This window comes from Cetorhinus maximus, chromosome 18 (assembly GCF_964194155.1).
Source record: "Cetorhinus maximus chromosome 18, sCetMax3.hap1.1, whole genome shotgun sequence".
NCBI classification, from domain to species: Eukaryota; Metazoa; Chordata; class Chondrichthyes; order Lamniformes; family Cetorhinidae; genus Cetorhinus; species Cetorhinus maximus.
The window spans coordinates 34,798,699-34,826,659 of NC_135896.1; the positions used below are offsets into that span (position 1 = coordinate 34,798,699).

The 27,961-nt window shown below is 43.3% G+C and overlaps 1 protein-coding gene across 2 annotated transcripts in view; it reads right to left on the reverse strand.

The window, feature by feature from the left end:
• ppp2r5ca (protein phosphatase 2, regulatory subunit B', gamma a) overlaps positions 1–22,334 on the reverse strand; it is a 308,188-nt gene extending 285,854 nt beyond the window's left edge. The window contains exons 1-2 of one of the 2 annotated variants that reach the window (XM_078562375.1): positions 22,128–22,334; positions 14,984–15,271 (exon numbers count right to left, since the gene is read on the reverse strand). The gene's annotated coding sequence lies outside the window, so the exon portion shown is untranslated. Of the gene's footprint in view, positions 1–14,983; positions 15,272–21,315; positions 21,440–22,127 lie in introns of those variants that run through there. The other variant, XM_078562376.1, reaches the window with a different exon arrangement.
• Between the last annotated feature and the right edge of the window lie 5,627 nt (positions 22,335–27,961).

Genomic DNA, 27,961 nt, shown 5'->3' on the forward strand with positions numbered 1-27,961 from the left:
ATCCACATCCTCACCTTGAGCCTTCCCCTGCTCCTCATCAGAACCATCACTTGAGTCATCCTCTGTGGCCTGTGGGGCTGTACTGATGTCTTCATCCTCCAGTGGGTCCCCTCTTGTCAGAGCCAGATTATGCAGAGCACAGCAGACAATGGCTATGAGTGGCATGTGCTCTGGAGGATATTGAACCCTGATTGGTCCAAGCAGCGAAACCTCATCTTCAGCAGCCGAATGGTCCTCTCAACCACCGCCCTTGTGGAGGCCTGCCTCCTTCTGTAACTTTCCTCCTCAAGGGATACCCTTTGTCACCCAGGAGCCAACCATCCAGCTGAACTGGAGCCATGAACAACTTTGGCACCTGGGATTGTCACAGGATGTAGGCATCATGGGAGCTGCCAGGGTACCTTGCACAGACTTGCAGAATCTGTGGCTTGTGATCACAAGCTATCTGAACGTTCAGGGAGTGGAATCCCTTTCTGTTCACGAAGGCACCCGGCTCACCTGTTGGTGCTTTGATGGCTACATGAGTGCAGTCTATGGCACCCTGGATGCAGGGGGGACCCAGCATTTGTTGCGAAATCTCTGGCTTGCTCAGCCTGGATTGCTTCATCGATCTGGAAATGAATGAATGTCATGGCCCGTCTAAAGAGAGCATCAGTAATTAGCTTGAAGCAGCTGTGAGCAGCAGATTGGGACACACCACATAGATCCCCACTGACCCTTGGAAAGATCTTGAAGCAAAAAGGTTGAGGCCTGCTGCAGCCTTCAGAGCACTGGCATAGGCTGGCCACCTACGCAGTTGGAGGTGATTGCCAGCCCAATCATCTGGCATACGAAGGTTACAGTTTCCCTAGAGAGGTGGAGCCTCCTTTTGCACTGGACCTCAGACATGTTGAGGTAGCTGGAGCACTGCCTGTAGACTCTGAATGCAGGATAGTGGCGTCTTCTGTGATCCTTCTGCCTTGCACTTCCTGATGGCCCTAAGCCCTATGTGGCTGCCCCTCTCTCCCCACAGGTCACTCTCTGGGACGCTGCCTGTGGACACCTGGCTTCCTCTCTCTTATGGCCCTCTCTTCCTCTCCAGAGGAGGTCCCACCAGTAGAGTATACAGAATCACAGAATTGTTAAGGTGCAGAAGGAGGCCATTCAGCCCATCATGTCTGCACCAGCTCTACGAATGAGCATTATGACTCAGTGCCATTCTCCTGCCTTTTCTCCATAACCCTGCACATTGTTTCTATTTAAATAATCATCTAATGGCCTCATCAATGCCTCGATTGAGCCTGCCTCCAGCACACTTCCAGGCAGTGCATTCCAGGCTTGAACCACTCTCTGCGTGAAAAAGATTTTTCACACATCGCATTTAGTTTTTTTGCAAATCACTTTAAATCTGCGCCCTCTTGTTCTCGCTCCTTTTACGAGCGGGAACAGTTTCTCCCTATCTACTCTGTCCAGCCCCCTCATGATTTTGAACACCTCTATCAAATCTCCTCTTAGCCGTCTCCTCTCCAAGGAGAACAGTCCCAACTTCTCCAATCTATCTTCATAACTGAAGTTTCTCAACCCTGGAACCATTTCTGTAAACCCCTTCTGCACTCTCTCCAATGCGTTCACATCCTCCCTAAAGTGTGGCACCCACTGTGTACACTACTCCAGCTGAGATCTAACTAGTGTCTTATAGAAGTTCAGCATAACCTCCTTGCTCTTGTTCTCTATGTCATTATTAATAAAGCCTAGGATACTGTATGCATTATTAACTGCTCTCTCCCCCTGCCCTGCCACCTTTAATGACTTATGCACACATACACCCAGGTCCCTCTGCTCCTGCACTCCCTTCAGAGTTGTACCCCTTATTTTGTCTTGTCTTCCTACCAAAATGAATCACCTCCCACTTCTCTGCATTCAACTTCATCTGCCCACTCCACCAACTTGTCTATGCCCTTTGAAGTTCTACACTGTCCTCCTCACAGTTTACAATGCTTCCAAATTTTATATCATCCGCAAGCTTTGGGATGGTAATATTGTATATAATATATATGTAATCCCCATTTGCAGAAATGCAGATGATGCTGTCTCGTGCGCTGAAGGGTCCACTTGGCAGAAAGCCTTCAAGGAAGTTTAAAAGTCAGAGAGTCCCGAAAAAAAAGCTTGTACACAAAAGAGTCCTCCAGAAAACACTGAAAAAGCTATGAACTAACAGGAATAAACCAACGACAAACTCTCACCTGAACTCCTAACTACTCACATTGCTCGGATCCGGGCGACTTTTATCATGCCCTGGATTGAGAAATCAATAAAAGCGGGATGGCTGCCTGCCTGTTTGGCCTGTGCATCGAACGCCAAATTGCACAGGCGCTTCTGACTGCCGTGTGCGCCTGCCGATCATAATGTTGGACGATGTCGCGATGATGTCAGGATGTACGCTCGACATTTTCTCGTGTGATTTCGCGCTCGTTCGAGTCGGCTGCACCTCTGATCGAGGCGCATAAAATTCTGGCCAATGTTTCCCTTACCTTTGTAAATATTCAGTGTTAGCAAACAAGACCAAGAATATTAGAATTACTTGCTGCACCTGCATGCTAATTTTTTGTGATTCATGTACAACGACATCCAGATTGCGCTGTACTGCAGCAATCTACAGTCTCTTGCCATCTAAACGAAATTCTGCTTTTCTATTCTTTCCATCAAAATGGGCAAACTCACATTTTCCCACATTATACTCCATCTACCAGATCTTTGCCTACTCAGTTAACCTATTTATATCCCTTTGCAGACTCATTGTATCCTCTTCACAATTTGTTTTCCAACCTATCTTTGCATCGTCAGCAAATTTGGCTGCAATACATTGGAATGCTGATAAGAGAAGGACTTGCCTTAATCTTTCAATCTTCCCTAGATATGGGGGAGCTGCCAGAGGATTGGAAAGTGGCAAATGTGACACCTTATTCAAGGAGGGATGTAAGGACATTCCTCGTACTGTAACTACATGCCAGTATGTTTAACACCTGTGGTGGATAAGGCTTTAGAAATGATAGTAGTTTAAAAAATCAACAGACACCTGAAGAGGTTTCAGTTTTTTAAAGATAGCCAGCACAGATTTGTAAAAGGCAGACTGTGCTCGAAATTTTTGACAAAGAAACAGAGAATGTTAATGATGGGAGTGCAATGATATTGTCTATATGGATTTTAAGAAAGCCTTTGATAAAGTACCACATAAAACACTGGTTAACAAAATAAAGGTTCATGGAATAGGAGGGTCAGTGACAGCTTGGGTAAAAAATTGGCTTAAAGACAGAAAACAGTTAGTCATAGTAAATGGTTGTTTTTCAGAACAGAGGATGGTAGACAGTGATTTTCCCTACTGTTCAGTGCTAGGACCTCTGCTTCTTTGACATATATATGTATGTCTTGCATATTGGAATACAGAGTAAAATTACAAAGTTTGTTGATGATTCCACTGCACAGTCCTTGGGGAGAAGAAGTCTTGTCTTCAGGTTGAGGATACCCTCCGTTGAATTATGTGGCACTACCAATGTGCTAAATGGGATAGATGTCGAACAGATCTAGCAACTGAAGACTGGGCAACCATGAGGTGCTGTGAGTCATCAGCAGCAGCAGAATTGTACTCGAACATAATCTGTAATCTCATGGCCTGGCACATCGCCGACTCTACCATTACCATCAAATCAAAAAATCAGTGAAGAATGCAGGAGCAGCACCAGGCATACCTAAAAATGAGGTGCCAACCTGGTGAAGCTACAACACAAGGACTACCAGCATGCCAAACAAGGAAGCAGCAAGTGATAGACAGAGCTAAGCGATCCCACAACCAACGGATCAGATCAAAGCTCAGTGGTCTGAATGGCAGTGGTCAGTTAAACTGGAGAAGAATCCACAAATATCCCCATCCTTAGTGATGGAGATAAGGCTGAAGCATTTGCAACCAGCTTCAGCCAGAAATGGCGAGTGGATGATCCATCTCGCTCTTCTCCTGTGGTCCCCAGCATCTCAGATGCCAGTCTTCAGCCTATTGAATTTACTCCACGTGATACCAAGAAACAGCTGAAGGCACTGCATACTGCAAAGGCTATTCCCAGGATTTTGCTGACGGAGTTCCTCAGGGTAGTGTCCTAGGCCCAACTATCTTCAGTTGCTTCATCAATAACCTTCCATCCATCATAAGGCGTGGGGATGTTCGCTGGTGATTGCACAATGTTCAGTACCATTTGTGACACCTCAGATACTGAAGCAGACCGTGTCCATTCGCAGCAAGACCTGGTCAACACTCAGGCTTGGGTTGATAAGTGGCAAGTAACATTTGTGCCACACAATTGCCAGGCAATGACCATCTTCAACAGGAGAAAATCTAACCATCTCCCCTTGACATTCAATCGCATTACCATTGCTGAATCCTCTCCCACACGGAGAATACCAACTATTTCTCTGACACCATATTCAAATAAAGTGTCTTAGAGTGCACTGCTTTTTGAAATAACCTGTACATCTTTGAAGCCATATGTCTCTTCTGGTATTGTTTTTCTTGTAAATATTTTAGTAGCTACAACTGATCTTAAGGCATGACTTTCAAAGTATTGAAGTATTCAAAGTTTTGAGCTTCACAAGGTTGAAGTAATCTTTGTGTAGTAGTAGGCTCTTCTCTTGCCATTAGCTGATTTAAGTGATTTAAACCCATCTCCTGAGTAGAGGTCTCCCAATATTGATGCACCATTAATTTTCAATCTCAAAATAATTTCCAGTCTAGATTATACTGGATTGATAGTTGCACATTCTCTTCAAAATATCTGTGGATCTAATGGCCATTGGGATGTCCTTAAATACTCCTGAGTATTATATAACATCTTTGTGTGGGGCTGCTAGAAGCTTTTCCAAAACAGCAAGGAAAGTGCAATGCCGTATGCATTCAATGATAAGAAATATCAAATGCTGTTAATGTAAATTGGGATCTTTAATTCCCCCTCTCTTGTTTTATGTTGAGGTAAGTTTAAAACACTTATCCTGGGCATATCCTTAAATATAAGAAGGCAGGGGTAAGGGTGCATGTAAACTTCACTGGCCAGATGGCATGAGAAAAGATTCCACACCAGGACAAAATTGTGCATCTGAAGGTTCATTGCTGGGATTCTGTGTAGAATGTTTTGCATAAATGAAAAAGTATCATCGCTTGTGTTCCTGACATAATGTTGGAGATGAGGTTCAACTGTTGTCAATTTGTGTATTCCATCTTTTTGTCACTGCCACAGCCATCTTTCACTTGTGTGGTAATATTAATGGAAATTATATGGAAAAATTAAGTCAGAATCAGACATCATGTACTGAACAATGCTATTGGACCAACCATTAGGTTATGGGAAATTTGGGAGTTGCCTGTTAACATTTCAGTGCAACTTACCAATCATCAGATTACATTTGTGAGTGATCGGACAGGAGCATAACAAATTATCTAGTTACCTGAAATGAACATAAAGAATGCTGGAATTACTTAGCAAGTCTGGCAACATCTGTGGTGAGATAAACAAAATTAATGGCCTGTATTTAATGCTCCCCCACTGAAGCGGGGGTGGGGTGGGGTAAATCATGTTAAATCCAGTGGGTGGCCTGCCCGCTGCTTATCTGCATGTCCCTGTCCCCACCGTAATTATACCAGCGACAGGGATGGTGCGGGTGGCCTGCCCACTAGTGGGCCAATTGAGGCCCTTAAGCGGGCAATTCATGCTAATTTAAGGGCCTCATTCCTTTGCTGCAGGCATTTAACTGATAGTGGGAGAGGCCCACACCAAGTGGCCAGCATGGAAGGTTTTCCTGTGTGGACTAGTGGTGGGTAGGATGGAGTCCCTCCTTATCTGGCCCCAGGGTACATTGGCGGGTCCCCCAGGTGTGACAATGCCAGGTCACCCTCCCCTCAATGGATTTTACAGGCACTATGTTTCCCTCCCCCGAGGTTAAAAAGTCAGGGTGGGAGCCTGCCCACAATCCTGACAGCTGCACCACAACAATTTAAAACTGGGAGCAGCATTAATTGCTTTAAGGTGAGACTTCCACCCCTTTTTCAGGGGTAAGTCCCACCTTAGAGAACTTCTGGTCAATCGGATGGCTGGCAGCTCTGTAGTCCCAGCAGCGCCAGGCAGAAGCGGTGGCCACTGCTGGGACTACAGACAGTCCCACCATGCCAAGGAACCCAGGTAAGCCTAGGTCGGGCAGTCTTAGTGATAGGGGTGAAGGAGCTGGTTTCAAAAGGCCAGGGAGGGGGAGAGTTAAAGTGGGGGGATGACCTGGAGGACTTCCGCCGATGGGCCCAGGGAACCCACAAAGATCCCTCATCCCTTGCCTGACACCAGCCCGCGCAGCTAAAGCTGCTGGGCTTCTTGCACGGCATGGGCCTCCCCCTGCCGTGGGTAGAGTAGCACCTAAGGGCTTCAATAGGCCCAAAGGCGGGAAGGCCACCCGCTGCCTCCCTAGCCACCTGTAAAGTTTCTCAGGTTGGGGACGGGTCAGTAGGAAGTGGGAAGGCCACCTGTTCGATTTTATGTGCCACCCGCTTCAAACATGCTGGCAGGGGGAGTGTAAAATCTAGCCCATGGCCTCTCAAATCCTAGCCCTCACCCACCTTGCTGACCCCCCAACACTTACAGGCAGTGGCCACTGCTCCCACTGGCGCTGCTGGTACATCAAGAGCTGCCAGCCTCTGATTGGCTGGAGGCTCTCTGAGGCTGGATTTCCTGACTCTGAGGGGTGGAAATCCCGCCTCCAAATTGGCCATTAAATGACTGCAGGGCAGCCATTCTTGCCCTGGACAGGCTCCTCCCAACTTTTTAAATGAGGGGTGGGGACCATAGTGCCCTGTATAATTCATTCCAACCTTTCAGGTCAATGGCTTTTCATCAGACTCAGTTCTGCTGAGTACTTCCAGCATTTCTGTTTTAATTTCAGATTTCCACCATCCACAGTACTTTGTTTTTGGTTTAAGTCTAATATGTTTGATATGCAACATCCTGCTGCCTTTAGTTTAGAGTAGAACATGGAAAGTGTTGATCACGTTTTTTCCGAAACAAAACAAAATACACCCTGGAGAATCTGTTATGTAGGACAGGTTTCTGCAGTTGCTGTCTAGTAAACACAGTCCTGAGGAGTTCAACTGCTTAGTAAGCAGGAGATGGTTGTAAAGTTTTGAATAAGATTTGATAGGCTTTTTAGATACTCATTAACACAAAAAAGGTAAAAGGCTATTGAAGCTAATGTTATGTTGAATACAGTTTGATTTACTGAGCAATTAATTTACTTTTGCTCAGTTTGCATTCAAAATTGTTGAGGATCAATAAATTAGTAATTACATAATCTATATTTTAAACTTAAAGTTTGAGTTTATTTTTAAAATCTGAGGATACAGTGAGAAGCTTTGCTTTTTAATACTTGCCAATAAATATTGCAAAATAAACAGAAGGTTAATGTTATAAATATGTTCTGTTCCTTTTTGGCATTGTTTGTACTATCAAGAATGTGAAAAAGAGTGCTGACTGAAATTTCTCACAACAAACAAGTTGAGTAGATTCTTATTAATGCCACTTTGTTTTCTAGCCATAAAGCTGATACCTATGGTGAGGTAAGTGTTTGGGTTTGACTACACAGAATTCCACATTTCTCAGAGGAAGGTTCAAGGTGAAGTGCTTTGCGTAAATGCTCCTGCACATAAGTGTTCCCTTTCTGTGGTAACTGCAGCTGTTGTTATGTGAAGATTTTGATTACATTGGCTATGAAGATGGCTGTATACAGTAAATGTATTATTATACACATTCTGTCCAAATACTGTCTCCATTCTCCCAAAGGAAAATATTAGGAGCAATTTTAACTTAACCCACCCTTTGGGAAACTGAAAAGATCAGGTACAAAAGCAAAATACTGCAGATGCTGGGAATCTGAAATTAAAAAGAGAAAATGCTGGAAACGCTCAACCGGTCTGGAAGAATTTGTGTAGAGAGAAAAACAGAGTTGACATTTCAGGCTGCTGACATTTCATCAGAAAGGATCAGGATCAGGATTGGGCAGTTTTACAATCCACCCAATTTCACTCTGTACTGAAGTTTACAGAGAGCAATATTGGGGTGAGAGGGGATGGGGCTGTAAAACCAGCACTTCATCTGATCCTGTGGGATTCCCACCTGGCAAGTTAGGTTAAGATTTCCCAATTTCTCTAGGGAGTTGGAGAATACTCCAAGAAAATTTTGTATTAAAATGGTGCATTCTAGATAATTGAAACACATTTTAACTGCACAGTTGATAGATTTAAAATAGTTGACATTGGTCTTATACATCTTCAACAAAACAACCAGACCAATTTCCCCCAAAACCCTATCTCAATATTCAACCTCCTCCTTTACATTGACTCTCTCTATTTCATCTTCTTTCACAAAGTACTTTTCCTTGTTACCCCTTATTCCCAGGCCACAGAGCCATGTACACTGCATACTTGACATGCTGTTTACTGCTGCACTTCTGGGATCAGATTCTATTTTGCAATCAGGAATTCCTGATTCGTTGCAAGACCAGGAATTCCCACTGCAGCAATAACAGTGAATGAGTGCAATAATTTCCTTTTAAGATCCCCTGGACAGCATATCAGCTGTTTCAAAACAAACTCACATTTTAACAGCTGATTTGCCACCCTGGACATAAAACATATACACATTGTTACACACTCTTAGCTACAACTGAAACAGAACTGTAAACACTTAGAGTTACAGGAATGACAGACGTTAAATGTGTGCCTGGATCTTCCATGTTAAATGAAAATTACTGGAAGTATGATTTTACAGCAAGAACCATTATTATTTTTCAATAATGGGATTACTAGAGCTAAATTCCATATGCTACAATTTACTTTATGAGTATTTACCAAAACACACATTTTGTTATAACATCCAAAACGATTGGCTCCTCAAATACTTGAAGATGGGATGCTGTTCTTTCAGGTTATATTTTTGTTTCCTTTTACTGATTTTTGAATGAATTACACAGTCACAGCTCATAATAGAGTAAAAGTTAATTCTCAGGATTCAACCAGATCCTACAGAGTAGGTACACATATCACACCCGGTTTTTTTCCAATGATAAGAATAATACTGCATATTTTGCAATTAATTTGAGAATGGGATTGCCTCTAATGACAATCTAATCCTTTTCCTAATTTGTATGAAAAATGGGGCCATTTTAGCACCACAATCAATTGGTTTTAACAGTGAGTGATGGGATAAGAATGGCTGTTCAACTCTGCAGCTTGAGGTAAAATGAATTCATAGAAATAAACCTGTTTACTGTTCCAGTTTGGTGATGGTACTTTCTATCACATATCTCGCTAATGGGATTAGCATGATATACACAGGTTTGAGTTAATTACAGCAATTAGCAAGAAATTTCGACACAGTCTTTAAAAATCTGAGCACATTATTATCAGGATATGAAACTAAGAGGCTATTGCTGTAGGGGAAGCATGTTCAATATAAAGCATTTCCTTCTTCTAGTTATTCCACGTTAACGGTTTAAAAAGTACTTTCCTACCAAAGGCTCCCTCCATTGAGGAGCTGAGTCATCCAGTCCAGGAATGTCCCAGGTTTGATCCTTAGTCTGCGCTAAATTAGTTGATCTCATCTGCTTTGGGAGTTTAATTCCATGACTCTGTTCACTACTTTGTAAAAAGTGTAAATGAATAACCCTTGTTATAGATTAACTGATCTATCATGGCATTGCACACAGCGAATCAAGCCCACGTAGAGTTTTCAGATGATTTGGGGTTAAAGGGTGGGGAACAATTGGACTGGGTTTGGAGGGAGCACTGCAATGCTGGAAATCAGGGAGAGAAAGTGCAGTAGAGAAAGAAGAGTGAAGTTAGGGACAAGGGGGAGGTGGAACAAGTCAGTAGTTGGAGACGATGGGAAATGTAGATAATGGGTTGGAGCCTGTCTGGTTAGAAGCTGGGGGTGGGTGGAAGGGGGCAGGGGAGAGTGGTGACTGGAAATGGTGAGAAACAGAGATATTGTGAGGACAAAGAATTTGAGACCTGGATAGGGAGGATGTTAGTGTATAGCAAGCATCAAGAGAGCACTAATGGATTAAGGAGGAAGTGAATTGATGGTCACCATAGAATACGGATTGGGGCTCAGAAGGAGAGACCACTTTGCTGGAATGAGTGACATCAGCATGGTAAGCTTGGCAAGAGTGAAGTGAGACAATGGGTGAAATAGGAAGTGAGAAAGAAGAAGAAAAAAGGGAAGGGGGCAAGCACCAGAATGGAATAGGAATGGGGAAGGAGGCAGAGGAGGGCAAAAAGAGAGATGGCAGTGAAGAAAGAGGAGAGGAGGGATGGGGAAAGTGGAGAGAAGGGCGAATGACAAAGGGGGAGGGAGACAAGAAGGGGGCAGCTGTGGAGGAGTGGACAGGTGTGGAGAGGGGAGTAAATGGAGAAGAGATTATTACTTCATTATTAAATAACCAGTTGATTGAAAATATTTTGAAATTTATAATAGGAACTAACCAGAAGTATGCACCTGCAGGGACAGGGATCAGCAGTGGCATTTGAAAATGGCCTGTTGTAGCATTGACATTAAGAGCAGGGTCAAGCTGCAGCAGAAGCAGTTGAGAATGGATTGCTGGTTTTTTTCTTTAAAAGGTTTGGGATGATGGCAATGGGCCTCAGAAGACCATAAGACCAGAAGACATAGGAGCAGAAATTAGGCCATTCGGCCCATCGAGTCTGCTCTGCCATTCAATCATGGCTGATAGGTTTCTCAACCCCATTCTCCCACCTTCTCCCCGTAACCTTTGATCCCCTTACCAATCAAGAACCTATCTATCTCGGTCTTAAATACACTCAATGACCTGGCCTCCACAGCCTTCTGTGGCATTGAATTCCATAGATTCACCACTCTCTGGCTAAAGAAGTTTCTCCTCATCTCTGTTCTAAAAGGTCTTCCCTTTACTCTGAGGCTGTGTGCTCAGGTCCTAGTCTCTCCTACTAATGGAAACATCTACCCCACGTCCACTCTATCCAGGCCTTTCAGTATTCTGTAAGTTTCAATCAGATCCCCCTTCATCCTTCTAAACTCCATCGAGTATAGACCCAGAGTCCTCAAACGTTCCTCATATGTTAAGCCTTTCATTCCTGGGATCGTTCTCGCGAACCTCCTCTGGACCCTCTCCAGGGCCGGAACATCATCCCTGAGGTATGGGGCCCAAAATTGCTCACAATATTCTAAATGTGGTCTGACCAGAACCTTATAAAGCCTCAGCAGCACATTCCTGCTTTTATATTCTAGTCTTCTCGAAATAAATGCCAACATTGCATTTGCCTTCCTAACTACCGCGTCAACCTGCAAGTTAACCTTAAGAGAATCCTGGACTAGGACTCCCAAGTCCCTTTGCACTCCAGATTTCTGAATTCTCTCCCCATTTAGAAAATAGTCTATGCCTCCTATTCTTCCTACCTCACACTTCCCCACATTATATTCCATCTGCCACTTCTTTGCCCATTCTCCTAACCTGTCCAAATCCTTCTGCAGCCTCCCCGCCTCCTCAATACTACCTGTCCCTCCATCTATCTTTGTATCATCTGCAAATTTAGCCAGGATGCCCTCAGTTCCTTCATCTAAATCATTAATGTATAAAGTGAAAAGTTGTGGTCCCAACACTGACCCCTGCGGAACTCCACTAGTCACCGGCCGCCATCCTGAGAACGACCCCCTTATCCCCACTCTCTGCCTCCTGCCAGACAGCCAATCTTCTATCCATGCTAGTACCTTGCCTCTAACACCATGGGCTCTTATCTTACTGAGCAGGCTCCTGTGTGGCACCTTGTCAAAGGCCTTCTGGAAGTCCCAAGTAGATAACATCCATTGGCTCTCCTTTGTCTAACCTACTCGTTACCTCCTCAAAGAATTCTAACAGATTTGTCAGGCATGACCTCCCCTTGATGAAAACATGCTGACTTTGCCCTATTTTTCCATGCACTTCCAAGTATTCTGAAATCTCATTCTTAATAACGGACTCTAAAATCTTACCAATGACCGAGGTCAGGCTAATCGGCCTGTAATTTCCCATCTTTTGCCTCACTCCCTTCTTAAACAGGGGGGTTACATTAACGATTTTCCAGTCCTCTGGGACCTTCCCTGATTCCAGTGATTCCTGAAAGATTACCACTAACGCCTCCACTATCTCTTCAGCTATCTCCTTCAGAACTCTGGAATGTAATCTATCTGGTCCAGGTGATTTATCCATCTTCAGACCTTTCAGTTTTCCTAGCACCTTCTCCTTGGTAATGGCCACCATACTCACCTCTGCCCCCCAACTCTCTTGAACTTTGGGGATGTTACTCGTGTCTTCCACCGTGAAGACTGATGCAAAGTACCTATTCAGTTCCTCCGCCATTTCTTTGTTCCCCACTACTACTTCTCCAGCGTCATTTTCCAGCGGCCCAATGTCCACTTTTGTCTCTCTCTTACCCTTTATATATCAAAAAAAAACTCTTGCAATTTTCTTTTATATTATTGGCTAGTTTACCCTCATATTTAATCTCCCTCCTTATTTCTTTTTTAGTTGTCCTCTGTTGGTCTTTGTCAGCTTCCCAATCCCTTGGTTTCCCACTGCTCTTCGCCGCATTGTATGCTTTCTCTTTAGCTTTTATGCTGTCCCTGACTTCCCTTGTCAGTCATGGTTGCCTCATCCTCCCTTTAGTATGCTTCTTCTTCCTAGGGATGAATTTTTGCAGTGTCTCCCAAATTACTCCCAGAATCTCCTGCCATTTCTGTTCCACTGTCTTTCCTGCTAGGCTCATCTCCCAGTCAATTCTGGCTAGCTCCTCCCTCATGCCTCTGTAGTTGCCTTTATTCAACTGTAATACCGTTACATCTGATTCCAGCTTTTTCCTCTCAAATTGCAGGGTAAATTCTATCATATTATGGTCACTTCCTCCTAAGGGTTCCTTCACCTTAAGCTCCCTTATCAAATCTGCCTCATTACACATCACTAAATCTAGAATTACCTGTTCCCTGGTGGGCTCCACCACAAGCTGCTCCAAAAACCCATCTTGTAGACATTCCACAAATTCCTTTTCTTGGGATCCGCTACCAACCTGATTTTCCCAGTCTACCTGCATATTGAAATCCCCCATGATCACTGTAACCTTGACTTTCTTTCACACCTTTTCTATCTCCTGGTGCATCTTGTGCCCCACATCCTGACTACTGTTCGGAGGCCTGTACATAACTCCCATTATGGTTTTTTTACCTTTGCGGTTCCTCAACTCTACCCACACAGATTCTACATCATCTGACCCTACGTCATTCCTTGCTATCGAATTAATTTCATTTCTTACTAAGAAAGCAACCTCACCCCCTCTGCCAACCTGCCTATCTTTTCGATAGGATGTATATCCTTGGATATTTAGCTCCCAGTCCTGATCCCCTTGCAGCCATGTCTCCGTGATGCACACCACATCATACCTGTCAATTTCAATATGTGCCACAAGCTCATTATTTCGTATACTGCGTGCATTCAGATACAACACCTTCAGTCCTGTATTTCCCATCCCCTTTCTCATTGTCATCCCTTTATCTGATGTGCTTGAAGTTAGATTCCTAGCCCTTTCCAAACACACTGTCCTATTTGTGTTCTGGGGACTTTAATAGCCTCTCCTGGGCTCTCCTTTCTTTTCAGTTTTTTCATAATACTCCATGAAGTTGAATCCAGCCCCCCACACGCTAACCTGCTGCTTTGTTTCCCATTAGTCATACTTCTTGGAGTTTTACCCTTCCCTCCACCCCCCGAATTTCTAGTTTAAAGTCCTGTTGACCACCCTATTTACCCTTTTCGCTAGAACATTGGTTCCAGATCGGTTCAGGTGGAGACCGTCCCAACAGTCCAAATCCCTCCTGTTCCAAAAGTGATGCCAGTGCCCCACGAAATGGAACCCTTCTTTCCTGCACCACTCCTTTATCCATGTGTTTATTTCCCTTATTCTCGCGTCCCTATGCCAATTTGCACGTGGCTCGGGTAGTAATCCGGAGATTATAACCCTTGAGGACCTGTTCTTTAATTTAGTTCCTAGTTCCTGATAATCCCCAAACAGGTCCTCTTTCCTAGTTTTACCTATGTTATTTGTCCCGACGTGGACCACAACAACTGGATCCACCCCCTCCCTCTCCAATAGCCTTTCAAGCTGGTCAGAGATGTCCCCCATCCTGGCACTGGGCAGGCAACATACCATGCGGGACTCTCGACCCTGCTTACAAAGGGTGCTATCAATTCCCCATATTATAGAATCCCCTACAATTACCACTTGTCTTTTTGCTCCCCCCTCTTGAATGGCCTCCTGTACCACGGTGCCGTGGTCAGCTGGCTCATCCTCCCTACAGCCTTGTTCCTCATCCACACAGGGAGCAAGTACCTCGTACCTGTTGGACAAGGTCAAGAGCTGAGGCTCCTCTGTTCCTGAACACAGGATCCCTCTACCTGCCTCACGCGCAGTCACACCCTGCTGACCCTGACCACTGACCGAACTTGAGGTACTTAATCTACCGGGTGTGACTGCCTCCTGAAACAAAGCGTCCAGGCAACTCTCCCCCTTCCCGGATGTGTCGCAGCGTCTGGAGCTCGGACTCCAGCTCATCAATTCTGAGCCGGAGTTCCTCCAGCAACCAACACTTGCTGCAGATGTGGTCACTGCGGCTCGCAATGGGATCTGCCAGCTCCCACATCATACAGCTACAGCACATCACCTGCCCAGCCATCTCAACTTAGATAATTAATTTATTAGTTAGCTTTGCAGCGTTTTTTTTCAAATTTGGTGCAGATTTCCTACCAACCAATCAGGTAACAGCTTTCTTGTGATGTCACTTTTTCAGTTTTGGCTTCAATTACTCTGGGCCCCGAGCTCACCGCTCCGGTGCTCCTCCCTCCGAGTCTGCTCCCAGGATTTACTCACCAATCAGCTGCTTTTTCTTTAAAATCGACTTTCAGAAGAGTGTCCCTCGCAGGTCTGGTGCACTCCTGAAGGCACTGCCTCTCCCTCTCTCTCTTTTTTTTTAGGTTTGAGGACGAGGGAGGGATGGAAACATTACAACAATGTAATGTTTGGATCTATTCCATTCTTTGACAGTGGGTCCTCCTCAATTCCCTCCTGAGTCGCGGTGGCTGCGGTGACTTCTCCCAGAATGCTTCAGTCACTTCTCACCAGTGCCCTCTGTGAACGATTGAGTAGTGGGGCAAAGACCTGAGAATTGGACACAAAAGATTAGTAGGAACACAGTCCAGGCACAGTTGTGAATGGACTGTCAAACGAACTTAAAATCACACATAGTATAAATCAAATGACAGTGAAGGGTGTGGATTAGCTGATCAGTGGATAGGTGGGGACCAGCAACAACAGCGGAAACAGACCCTCAATGTTGCAAGCAGTTGGATGAAATAGGCAGGGGTTGAGAGGCGAGACAAGATATTGACAGAAAAGAACAAGGGATGAACAAAGTCTTAGAGGAAGACATATTGGCAAAATATTAAAACTCTTATACATGTTTGTATTTCTGTCTAATTTCCTGGTGCCACGTTTCCATTATTAAGTTTGTTGTCCATAATTATAATGGAAACAGCCAATACAATGGTCATGCTGTAATTACACCCTGCTGCCACCGGTGGTGCCATAGCATCTCAGTTTTGCATTTCCCTTACAAAAATAAAAATAGCTGGAAAAACTCAGCAGGTCTGACAGCATCTGCGGAGAGGAATACAGTTAACGTTTTGAGTCCATATGACTCTTCATCAGAACTGAGGAAAAATAGAAATGAGATGTAATATAAGCTGGTTGAGGGGGGTGGGCCAGGTAGAGCTGGATAGAGGGCCAGTGATAGGTGGAGGCAAAGAAGAGATTGTCATAGACAAAAGGCACCTGCCCCTTTACTTCCCCCCCTCCTCACCATCCAAGGGCCCAAACACTCCTTTCGAGTGAAGCAGCACTTCACTTGCACTTCCCTCAATTTAGTCTACTGCATTTGCTGCTCCCAATGAGATCTCCTCTACATTGGAGAGACCAAACGCAGACTGGGTGACCGCTTTGCGGAACACCTTCGGTCTGTCCGCAAGCATGGCCCTGACCTCCCTGTTGCTTGCCTTGTCAACACACCACCCTGCTCTCATGCCCACGTATCCATCCTTGGCCTGCTGCAATGTTCCATTGAAGCTCAATGCAAACTGGAGGAACAGCACCTCATCTTCCAATTAGGCACTTTACAACCTGCCAGACATAATATTGAGTTCAATAACTTCAGATCATGAACTCTCTCCTCCATCCCCACCCCCTTTCCGATCCCCCTTTTTCTAATTATTTATATTTTTAAAATATATTTTTCTTTTCCCACCTATTTCCATTATTTTTAAAATGTATTCCCATCCATTGTTTCATCTCCACCTTTTAGCCTATTTCAATCCCTTCCCCCTACCCCACCCCACTAGGGCCATCTGTCACAGGCCTGTTCTGCTTTCTACCCTTAATGTCACCATTAGCACATTTCTTAGCTAATATCACCACCGTCAACACCCCTTTGTCCTTTTGTCTATGACATCTTTGGCAATCTCTTCTTTGCCCCCACCTATCACTGGCCCTCTATCCAGCTCTACCTGGCCCACCCCCCTCAACCAGCTTATATTTCACCTCATTTCTACTTTTCCTCAGTTCTGATGAAGAGTCATATGGACTCGAAACATTAATTATATTCCTCTCCACAGATGTTGTCAGACCTGCTGAGTTTTTCCAGCTGTTTTTATTTTTATTTTTGTTTCGGATTTCCAGCATCCGCAGTATTTTGCTTTTATCTTTGCATTTCTCTTAACCTGGACTGTAGGGAGGCTGTTACACTTCAATGAACTCTGCTTTCCAGCTTCTCAAATTGTTCCAAGTCCGACCAGTTGGTCTTCACTCGACATGTGCAACACCAAATGAAATTGTTTGTTATTGATATCTAATGCAAAATGCAGAAATCTGAAATTCAAAAGTTCAAATCTGAAGTTTAAAACCAACTTGCTGTGCAAGAAAAAAAACACTTACAAAAAAAATCCTGATTGGTTCACAGAGTTCCACCCCCACCTCCAGTGACCAAATTGTGCAATTATACAGCATGACTAGTTTACAAAGGGATTAATAAATTAGCAAAGGGATCTTGGAGTTGAAGTGCCCAAAGCATTAAAAGCCAGCCGGCAGGGGCAAAAAGCAATCAAAAAGGTCAATGGAAATTGGTCTTTATCACAAGGGGCTGGATTACAAAAGGGAGGAAATTGCGCTGCAGGTGTATACAGCCTTGGTCAGACAGCATCTGGAATGCTGCATTCAGTTTTGCACACAGCACTTCAGGAGGATATAGTGACCTTGGAGAGGGTGTGTACATAAAGGTACCAGGGCTTAGAGGCCTAAATGATGAGAACAGGTTGCATAAAGTTAACTTGTGTTTCCTTGTGTATAGGAGATGGGGGGGCGGGGGCGGGGGGGTAATTTTATCCAGATATTTAAAATGCTAAAATAATTTGGTAGAATAAATACAGAAAAACTATTTGCTCTGGCAAAGGAATCAAGAACAACAGAACATAATCTTAAAATAATAGCTAGGCTATTTAATAGCGAGATCAGGAAATACTTTTTCACACAAAGGGTGGTGGAAATTTCACGTTCCCTCCCCAAAAGGCTGGAGTCTTTAAGGCTAACAGAGTTAGCTTTTTGTTAGATAAGGATATAAAGGATGATGGAGAAAAGGCATGAAAATGGAGTTGTGGTGCAGATCAGCCTAATTGAATGGTGGAGCAGGTCTGAGGGGCTGAATGGCATACTCTCATTTCTAATGTTCTTGTGTTCATTGTAATGGGAATATACGGATAAACAATTGTGACAAAAAACTTCACAATAGGAAGTAAGGACTGGATAAGCAGAGGCAGATCTTGAAATGTTAGTAAGATATAGGTTTTTTTTAAAACATACGTGTGCAGTTTTGATCCATTACCAGTTTTAAAGCTGAGAATACAGAACAAAATGATATGAAAGATATATCAACTGGAGTTAGATATCTGATATTTAGCATTGCTATGTCGGGGGAATATGATGTACTGAGAGCAGTCCCACACTTTGTTAGCAGTGGGTATTGATCCTGGGCTTTGGCCAGGAGGTGGGTGGGGGGGGAAGGGGGGGGCGGGTGGGGGGTCGGTGGGGTGGTTGTAGAATTTAGCAGCATGCATATAATCCCTTGGTCTGATATCACTGTGGAATGGGGACCATGTGATGGGTAAACCTATGATTTGACAGAACTTGGTAATGTGGAATGTGGAGGCTGGTTCCCTCATGGATTCCAAGAGAGGAGGTGAGCAAGGTCTTACTCCACTGGGTGGCGGTGAAGTCTCTCAGGCCTGACAGCATTAGTTCATAACTCTAACGGAAATCTCTGAAAATATCGTATTAGACATTTGTGATTGATTGCTGGAAGTACATCTCCATATTAGTGTCTCTCTGTCTGCCTCCTTTCTATATCTATCACTGTCTCTCATGTCTATTTCCTTCACTTTCTGTGTCTCAAGTGTCAGTAATTAAAATACTTCCATTTCTAACTTCAAATACAAATGGCAATCAGGCAACAAGTACAGCTTTCGTTTTCTTTCAAAATGCAACTCACTTAAAAAAAATCACATTCGGATGAAGAATGTGTTTCACCATGTGTGTTTCTCTCAGTCTCCGCCCCCCCACCCCCCCCCCAACTCTGTCTCACATATGTCCATAATTAGAATGCTTACATTTTCTAACTATTAACAAACACAAGACTCAGATGATAATTAGAGATTTTGTTTGCTTTCAAAATTTACTTTAAAAAGCAACTCAGATTAGGATGAGGATTGAAATTCTCTCGATACCTCTCTCATTTTAACACTTTGAGGCATATAGAGTTTTTCTAATTCATGTCCAGCAAAAACTGCAACATGTGTGTGATCGGTATAGTCATTTTTTTCTTTCTCTCACACACACACACATATTTTAAATGAATTTGACTTGAATAAACCTTGTGAAAATTGTCCTGTAGCTTTTTTCTTCAAATTTCTTCAAATAATTTCAAAGGATAACCAAAATGTTTTTGTTAGGTAATGAGAGAGAAGCATTCTACCATTTGGTTAGCCAACTGTTCCTGACATACCCTGGGAAATTGTGTACGCTGCACGTTGCCAGACTGCATGATCTGCCTTTACCTACAGTGTTAGCGCTCTTGGCAAAAATATTAATTCCAAGCCAGGCTTTTGGGATATGCTAATATTAAATGAAGGTAATAAAAGACAATTCAATGGATAAATGGAATATTACTGAAATATGTATTTTTTATTTAAAAAATGTTTAACATTTTATTTTTTGAATGCTAGAAATGTTAGGTTTTGACAAGAAGTGGCAGATACCTATTACTTCAAAAAAAAATTTTGTCGATTCATCAACAAACCATGGCAGCAAAGTATTTATATATGGTGTCCCCATGATAAAATGTTAACATATTTAGATGGAGCTTTCCCATTATGAATGCTTACTTGGGCCTCATTCATAAATCATTTCTGACATGAACCAAAGGAAACACAACTGAATCATTTCCTTTAGCAGCTAATACAATAAGCAATTCAAAAATACCAGTTGGCTCATTTAATGGAATATATGAATAACCTAATTTCTTTTAATCATGGATCTACATATTAATTATATTTTCATACACAATTAAAAATAGCTGCAAAATCTTATAAAATAGAGTTACATTCAAGGAGAGAAGCTAATTAGATTTTGTGGTCTTCCACACCGCAATAATAGAATCTTCAGTTTACTTTAAGGTTTAATTATAGAAATGTTGGGCAGGATTTTACTAGCCCTTTGGAGATAGGCTGAGAGGCAAGAAGTCTCTTAAAATGGTGGACAGATGCCTTGGGAAGGGAGTGGGAATCTCAGCTGCATGGCTGCCCACTACCAGTGGTGAGCAGCTAATTAAATCGATTAATTGGACAATTATCAGCCATTTTCCATCCCCACTGGCATTTTACCAGCATCAGGCATTTTACCAGCATCAGGCAGGACTGCCATTGCATGGGGAGGCTGCCAGGTAAAATGTGGCAGCCACATAGCAGGTTCCTGGGTGGGCAGGTGGCAGGGTGGAGGGGTAGAGGGATAGTCCTCCTTTATGGCTGCTCCATAGCCCATGGAGAGGCACCCCAGTGGCAATTGCCGCCCCTGCAGCTATGGTGCTACCGCTGGAGGGTGAACTCCTCTGATGGCCCTGGCAAACTCACCTTGCCTTTGAGCAAGGTAACATGGAGGTGGCCTCTCCTTCTTCAGTCTCAGCAGTGGTCACCTTTATTGATGGTGTTGCCAAGATTGTTGCCTTCTAATTGAGCCAGCATCTCTGGGAGGTAGGCTGCCATCCTCAATTAGATGGCAGTCCTGACAGCAGCCTCAATTACCTGGCACCAGGAAAATGCCACCCAGGGATCCTGCCTTCATCCACGTGGGCTTGAACTCCACTTTAGGTCCAGGTGGCCGGACAATCCGGCCTTTGATAAAATCCCAGCCAAGGTGTAAGAGAAATTTATGGTAGCAATAAACGTACTGGAAGTTATTTTACAGTTCTTTGGAGTATAATCAAAGTGTCAGCAATGGCTCAGCTGATCAAACTTTCACCTCTGAGCCAGGAGATTGTAGGGTCAAGTCTCATTTCAGAGACTCGAGTACAAAAGTCTGGGCCGACACTCTGGTGCCGTATTGATGGGACTTCTGCACTGCCGGAGATGTCATCTTTCGGATGAGATGTAACTGAAGCCCAGTCTGCCCTCTCGGATGGATGTAAAAGATCTTATGGCACCATTTTGAAAAAGAGAAAGGGAATTATCCCAGTATCCTGTTCGACATTTATCCCTCCATCAACATCACCAAAGCAGATTATCTGGCCTTTATCAGATTGCAGTTTGAGGGAGCTTGCTGTGCCCAAATTGGTTGCTGTGCTTCCTGCATTGAAAGTGATTATGCTTCAGAAAAGTATTTAATTGGTTTCATCGCACTTTGGGACACCCTGAGGTCATGAAAGGTGTTATATAAATGCAAGTTTTTCTTTCTTTTCTACATTCAACTGACTTTTATGCAGGCTGCAAGGATTAAAATATTAACTGACCTTTATATATACATTTACAGAGGCACTCTCTTTATGATTTATTTCCAATTACCAATATGAAGAGACAAAAAGTTTGTAAATATCACACCAAGAACCTTACCTTAATTCATGATTTCATCACCAAAGCACAGTTCATGGTTAAATAACTTAATGTTACATTTTTAAGAATGTAAGATATTCAAAGACTAGTGTATTCGCTACACAATGAACACATATTGCATGCTGAATCACCGCTTCCAACACCAGCCCCCAACCCCCGTCACCCGCCTTTGCTGTCAAGCTAACCAAATATATATTCTTGTTTTGATATTCTGTTGGTTGACAGACTGCCCAGAGCTGGATTGCTGGCACGGAGTGGAGTTCATCTGGGGACAAGCAGTGCTCCAACGCACGTTGAATGGTGATGAATGTGGTATTTATTACACAGAATGAACGTGGAATTGGTTTTAATCACTGCATTCCTGACAGCACATCGACGAAAACAATTTTAATTATAACGTTCAGAGCACTCTACACACACACACACACAATCAAACATCTTATATAGAACAATGCACAAATCACAGGCTACTTAAACACCCCGAGTTCAGCACAGTAATTTCTGAAATCAATCTGTTCAACCGGTTGATAACCAACAACATACATATTTTTTAATCTTTAAAGGAACCAGTGATGGCGATAGGTTAAAAGTTGATCTGATTATAAATCTGTACTATATTCAAATACATAGCTCAAAATACTCTGTAGAACATGCAATTGTGCATTATTTTAGATCAAGCTTTTTCGTAGAAAATTTAACCAATGCATTATTTTCACTTCCATTACATCTGACTGAGTTCTCTTGCAGGAGTCAATCTAATTGCAATTGAAATGAAGGTTCTTATTGAATTAAAGCGAGTAAAACGTTCTTACCAGGGTGCACTTCCAAACAATGCCTTGGAAATGCCGGCAGGAAAATCGGCAGACTTGACTATTCCTATACCTCAAACATAAACATTGACATGAAAGTTTTACGCTAAAGGAAACCTGCAAGTCCCGGGTCGTACATTTCCAGTGAATTCTGGTCTTGCTTATTTTAATAAATTGTCGAATCGACATTTGTTTCAAAAATGCAAATTGCCAATAAACGCGGCAAGGAGAAATAAAAAGGGAAGAAATGTAAAAGCTTCCAAAATACAGGAAGTACGTGACTGTATCTTGCTTTACTTTCAAAGCACAAAGAGAGCTACTGAGTTAGGAAAATTGTTGTGTTACTTTAAGATATAATTTTAATCGAAAGTGCTTCGAATATTGTGTAACTTTTATTCCCAGTTTAAAATCCTACTTTCCACTAGGAGGGCTGACTAATATTCCTAAAGCAGATATAGATTGACAAGGAAGCTGGTGCTCGCGAGAGAAGCGACTCGCCCCTTTATCCCAGGCCATGGGCATATAGCTTGACTGGGGTAGATGTGGAATTACAATATCGGAATGTTTTCATGTTCCACCTCCTGTAATTTTTTATATAACGGGAAATCGTGACTATCCCATTACGTTTCATTTACAGGTCAATTATGACAAGGAACACATTGGTTTACATTTTTTTAACATAGTGAACTGCTCATTCTTCTCGGATTTGCCTTGGCTGGATTCACATTTGTTTTTGTTACGATAAAAATGCGTTTCTTAAAGGAAGTTTTTAAAGTTTCCAGAAAACCTTGTAAAAGGAATAATTTCGGGTGGTTCTATGATAGGCGGGGGAGAGCTGTTGGACATTATGTTTATACGGTGGCTCCCCAGACTGCATACAAGCAATTAAGTCGGGGATGGTGTCGGATTACTCCGGTGGATGGATCCAGCCTTTGGTTTCGTGGTAGCTGACCTCAGTCAGAAAGTACAGAATACCGTTCCAGGCAAGTGCCGTGATTCTGACGTCTGGGTTCGCACCCAACTAGATACTTGGCCCTGGTCCCACCCCAATCCAATCCATTGTACGGCTTGTGCGAGCCCTTGAAACCTCCCTATAGGTCTAACTACCTCGGTTAGTTAGTACAAATAGCTATGGAGGGAGCCGTTAATCAGCGCACAATCCTCCGATTGCTTCACACCAAGGGAATATTAGGTACGAAAACAACAAGCCTGCTGGACAAATATTGTATCCCATTCGTCAACAATGGACTTTCACAATTTAATAGAAACAATAATATTGAGAAAAGGATAAGGTGTGAAAACCCACATCTCTTGAATAATATAAGCCCAACAGTACAACCCATGATATAAAACAGCCTGGTTTTGGCATTACCATTCAGTTTATCGAGTTTCAAGTTATATAATCCTGATCAAGTGAGAATTCCAATGCAGGTGAAAAACAATGTAATAACTGCACAGAAAGCTTGTAAAGCAACATTTGGAAGCGTTCCGCTTCTATGTTAACCTGGGTGTCTTAATCTCTTAGTGATGTTACGTTTGACATTCAGCACAGTAAAATATGACTTGGCAGTCGTGCTCCAACTTTTTCAAAATGCTTGCTTTCCTTACAGAATTCCAGTGCTCACGTTTTTACTTTTACTTCGCCTTGTTTCAAATCTCGTTCAGATTTCAAATCGTAATGAAATTCTGTATTATTAATATTTATGAAGTAATAGCCACTTGATGTGAAGTACACTGCAAACAAGATAGTAAAGTTCCCTTTCATCTAACATACAAGGTAATTAAATTCTGTTGTTGCAATTTAGTACAGTTTCAGGGTCATAATGATATGTTAAAGTGCTTTGGAAAATCTACAGATCAAGCAATGGCCTGTTGGGTTGCACTGCATCACTAAGAAAACAAGCTTGCCTCGTACTTTTTGTTACAATGTAGTGGTCTATTTCTGAGAGATATTTGCAGATAAAACATTCATTTCTTGGAGCAAATTATAGCAGATGCTGGAAATCTGAAATAACAGAAAATCCTGGAAATACTCAGCAGGTCTGGCAGCATCCGTGGAGAGGGAAAAACAGAGTTAAGGTTTCAGGTCAGTTCTGATGAAGGCTCTCATCTATCAAAAATCGATCAATCTGAATCTTGAAAATTTCAATTGATCCAGCATCTGCAGCTTTTTAGAAACGAGAGCTCCATATTTCCTCCACCATTTGTGTGAATAAGTGTTTTCTGATTTCAGTTTGAAATTATGTAACTCTAGTTTTAAGGTTGTGTCCCCTTGCTTTAGATTACCTCACCAGAGGAAATCATTTCTTTTTAATCTACAAAATGAAGCCTTTTATCTTTTGAAACATTTGATTTGGAGCCAGTTGGAGCAGCAGCGGGAGAGGGAGAGCAAACTTGTGGGTGAAGGCGCCAGCAGAGCTTCTCAATAAAAGCCTGAGGGTTAAGGCTCAGATGGATCCAGTTGGAGCAGCAGCTAACCCCAACAGGAACCCTGCCAGAATTCAAAAAGGATGATGAAAGTGACGTCAGCGCAAAGCAGAGAGATGATTGGTATGCAGTGAGTATGTTGTTTTTCTCCACTTTATAGCTACATTAAGCAAAGGTAAGAGTTCTAGCTTTTTTTTTAAAAGCAACAAATAATTTTCTACTTGGCTTAAATTTAGGCTAAGAGTATTTTAACTAAAGGTATGGCAGAGGAGTTCAGTCTCATGTGTTGCACAGCCTGCAGTATGTGGGAAGTCTTATATGCTCCTGGCAGTCTGGATGACCACGTCTGCAGGAAGTGCCAACAGTGTGACCAGATTCAGTGCCGGGTTTTGGAGCTTGAGCGTTGGCTGGAGGCACAGCAGTGCACAGCCGTGAGAGTTATATGGATAGCATGTTTTCGGATGTGATCACCCAGCAGCTTAAGGAAGTGCAGTCAGAGAAGGAATGGGTGACCACCAGTCAGAAGAAGGGAAGCAGGCAGATAGTCAGGAAAGCATCTCACTCAAGAATAGCTCTTCTGTGTTAGAAAACAGTGAGAAAATTCTGCAATTTGGGGAGTGCAGACAGTGCCCAGCTGCACAAGGGGGGAGAAGAAAGAGAGGAAGAGCAATAGTGGTAGGAGATCAATAGTGAGGGGTACAAGCAAGCACTTCTACGGACGCAGACGTGACTCCACGATGTTGTGTTGCCTCCCTGGGGCCAGGATCAAGGATGTCACTGAATAGCTGCAGGGCATTCTGAAGGGGGAGGGCGAACACTCAGAGATTGTGGTTCACATTGGTACCAACGACATAGGTAGAAAGAGGGATGAGGTCCTGCAACAAGAATTTAGGGAGCTAGGTAGCAGATTGAAAAGCAGGACCTCAAAGGTTGTAATCTCTGGATTACTCCCGGTGCCACGTGCTAGTGAGTATAGGAATAGGTGGATGGGGCAGATGAATGCGTGGCTGAAGAGTTGGTGCAGGAAGGAGGGCTTTAGATTCCTGAATCACTGGGTCTGTTTCTGGGGAAGGTGGGACCTGTACAAGTCTGACGGTTCCACCTGAACTGGAATGGGACCAACGTCTTTGTGGGGGAGGGGGGGGCGGTTTGCTAGTGCTGTTGGTGGGGTTAAAACTAATTTGGCAGAGGGATGGGATATAATAGAGGTGTGGTAGGGGGTGATGCACAGACATATAGACGAAAAACCAAATCAATCTGGAAGGCAGAGCATATATAGTCAAGTTAAGGCACAAGGGAGCATGGCAAGGCTGGTTGGCATTTATTTTAATGCAAGGAGTCTTGTTAGTAAGGCAAATGAGTTGAGGGTGTTGATTTACACATGGGGATATGATATCATTGCTATCACAGAGACATGGTTTAGGGAGGGGCAGGACTGGCAGCTCAATATTCCGGAGTATAGAATCTTCGGGCAAGATGGGGTGGGGGGGTTGGTGTAAAAGAGGAGGTGGGGTCGCAATATTGATCAAGGAGTCAATTATTGCAATAAGGAGGGCTGATATCTTAGAAGGTTCCTCAAATGAGCCCATATGGGTGGAATTTAAAAACAAAAATGGGTCAATCACACTGACAAACAGTCAGGGAAAGATAGAGGGTAGATATGTAGGCAAGTCTCAGAGAAGTATAAAAGTAACAGGGTAATAATAGTAGGGGATTTCAACTTCCCCAATATTAACTGGGATAGACAATGTGTGAAAGGCTTAGAGGGGGCGGAATTCTTAAAATGTACCCAGGAGTGCTTTTTAAGCCAGCACATAGAAAGTCCTACAAAAGAGGGGGCGGTGCTGGACCTAATTTTAGGGAACGAAGTCGGGCAAGTGGTAGAAATGTCAGTGGGGGAGCATTTCGGTGATAGTGACCATAGCTCAGTAAGATTTAAGGTAGTTATGGAAAAGGACAAAGATGGGCTAGAAATAAAAGTTCTGAATTGGGGGAAGGCCGATTTTAATATGATAAGACAAGATCTGGCCAAAGTGGACTGGGAGCAGCTACTTGTAGGAAAATCTACATCAGAAAAGTAGGAGTCATTCAAAAAGGAAATAGTGAGACTGCAGGGCCAACCTGTTCCCGTAAAGCTGAAGGGTGGGACTAACAAGTCCAGAGAACCCTGGATGTTGAGGAATGTACAGTATTGGATAAGGAAAAAAAGGGAAGCTTATGGTAGATACTGAGGGCTTAAAACAGGACAAGCCCTAGAGGAGTATAGAAAGTTAAAAAGAAATTAGGAGAGCGAAGAGGGGGTATGAAAAAACACTGGTGGGTAAAATAAAGGTATATAAGTACATTAGGGGCAAGAGGATAACCACGGAAAGAGTAGGGCCCATTAGGGACCAAAGCGGCAATCTGTGTGAGGAGTCAGAAGACGTAGGTGAGGTTTTAAATGAGTACTTTGCACCTGTATTCACTATAGAGAAGGATGATGTAGGTATAGAAATCAGGGAGGGATCCTGTGATATACTTGAACAAATTAGCAATGAGAGGGAGGAGGTATTAATGGTTTTAGCAGGCTTTAAAGTGGATAAATCCCCAGGCCCAAATAAGATGTGTCCCAGGCTGCTGTGGGAGGCAAAGGAGGAGATTACAGGGGACCTGACATTCATTTTGAAATCCTCTCTGGCCATCGGAGAGGTGCCAGAGGACTAGAGGACAGCTAATGTGGTACCATTATTCAAGAAGGGTGGTAGGGATAATCCAGGGAATCCAGAATCCAGGTGTGTAGATGAAGGTAGTGTAGTTGATGTAGTCTACATGGATTTCAGTAAAGCTTTTGACAAGGTCTCGCATGGGAGACTGGTCAGAAAGGTAAGAGCCCAGGGCAGTTTGGCAAATTGGATCCAATAGTGGCAAGAGGCAGAGGGTGATGGTGGAAGGTTGTTTTTGTGACTGGAAGCCTGTGTCCAGTGGTGTACTGCAGGGTTCGGTGCTGGGTTCCTTGATGTTTGTAGTGTACATTAATGATCTAGACATGAATGTGGGAGGTATGATCAGTAAGTTCGCAGATTACACGAAAATTGGTGGTGTGATAAATAATGAGGAGGAAAGCCTTAGGCTACAGGATGATATAGATGGGTTGGTCAGATAGGCAGAACAGTGGCAAATGGAATTTAATCCTGAAAACTATGAGGTGATGCATTTTAGGAGGATTAGCAAGACAAGGGAGTACACGATGAATGGCAGGACCCTAGGAAGTACAGAAGATCAGAGGGACCTTGGTATGCATATTCATAATCCTTGAAGGTAGCAGGACAGGTAGATAAGGTGGTTAAGAAGGCACATGGGATACTTGCATTTATTAGTCGAGGCATTGAATACAAGAGCAGTGGGGTTATGATGGAGCTGGAAAAAACATT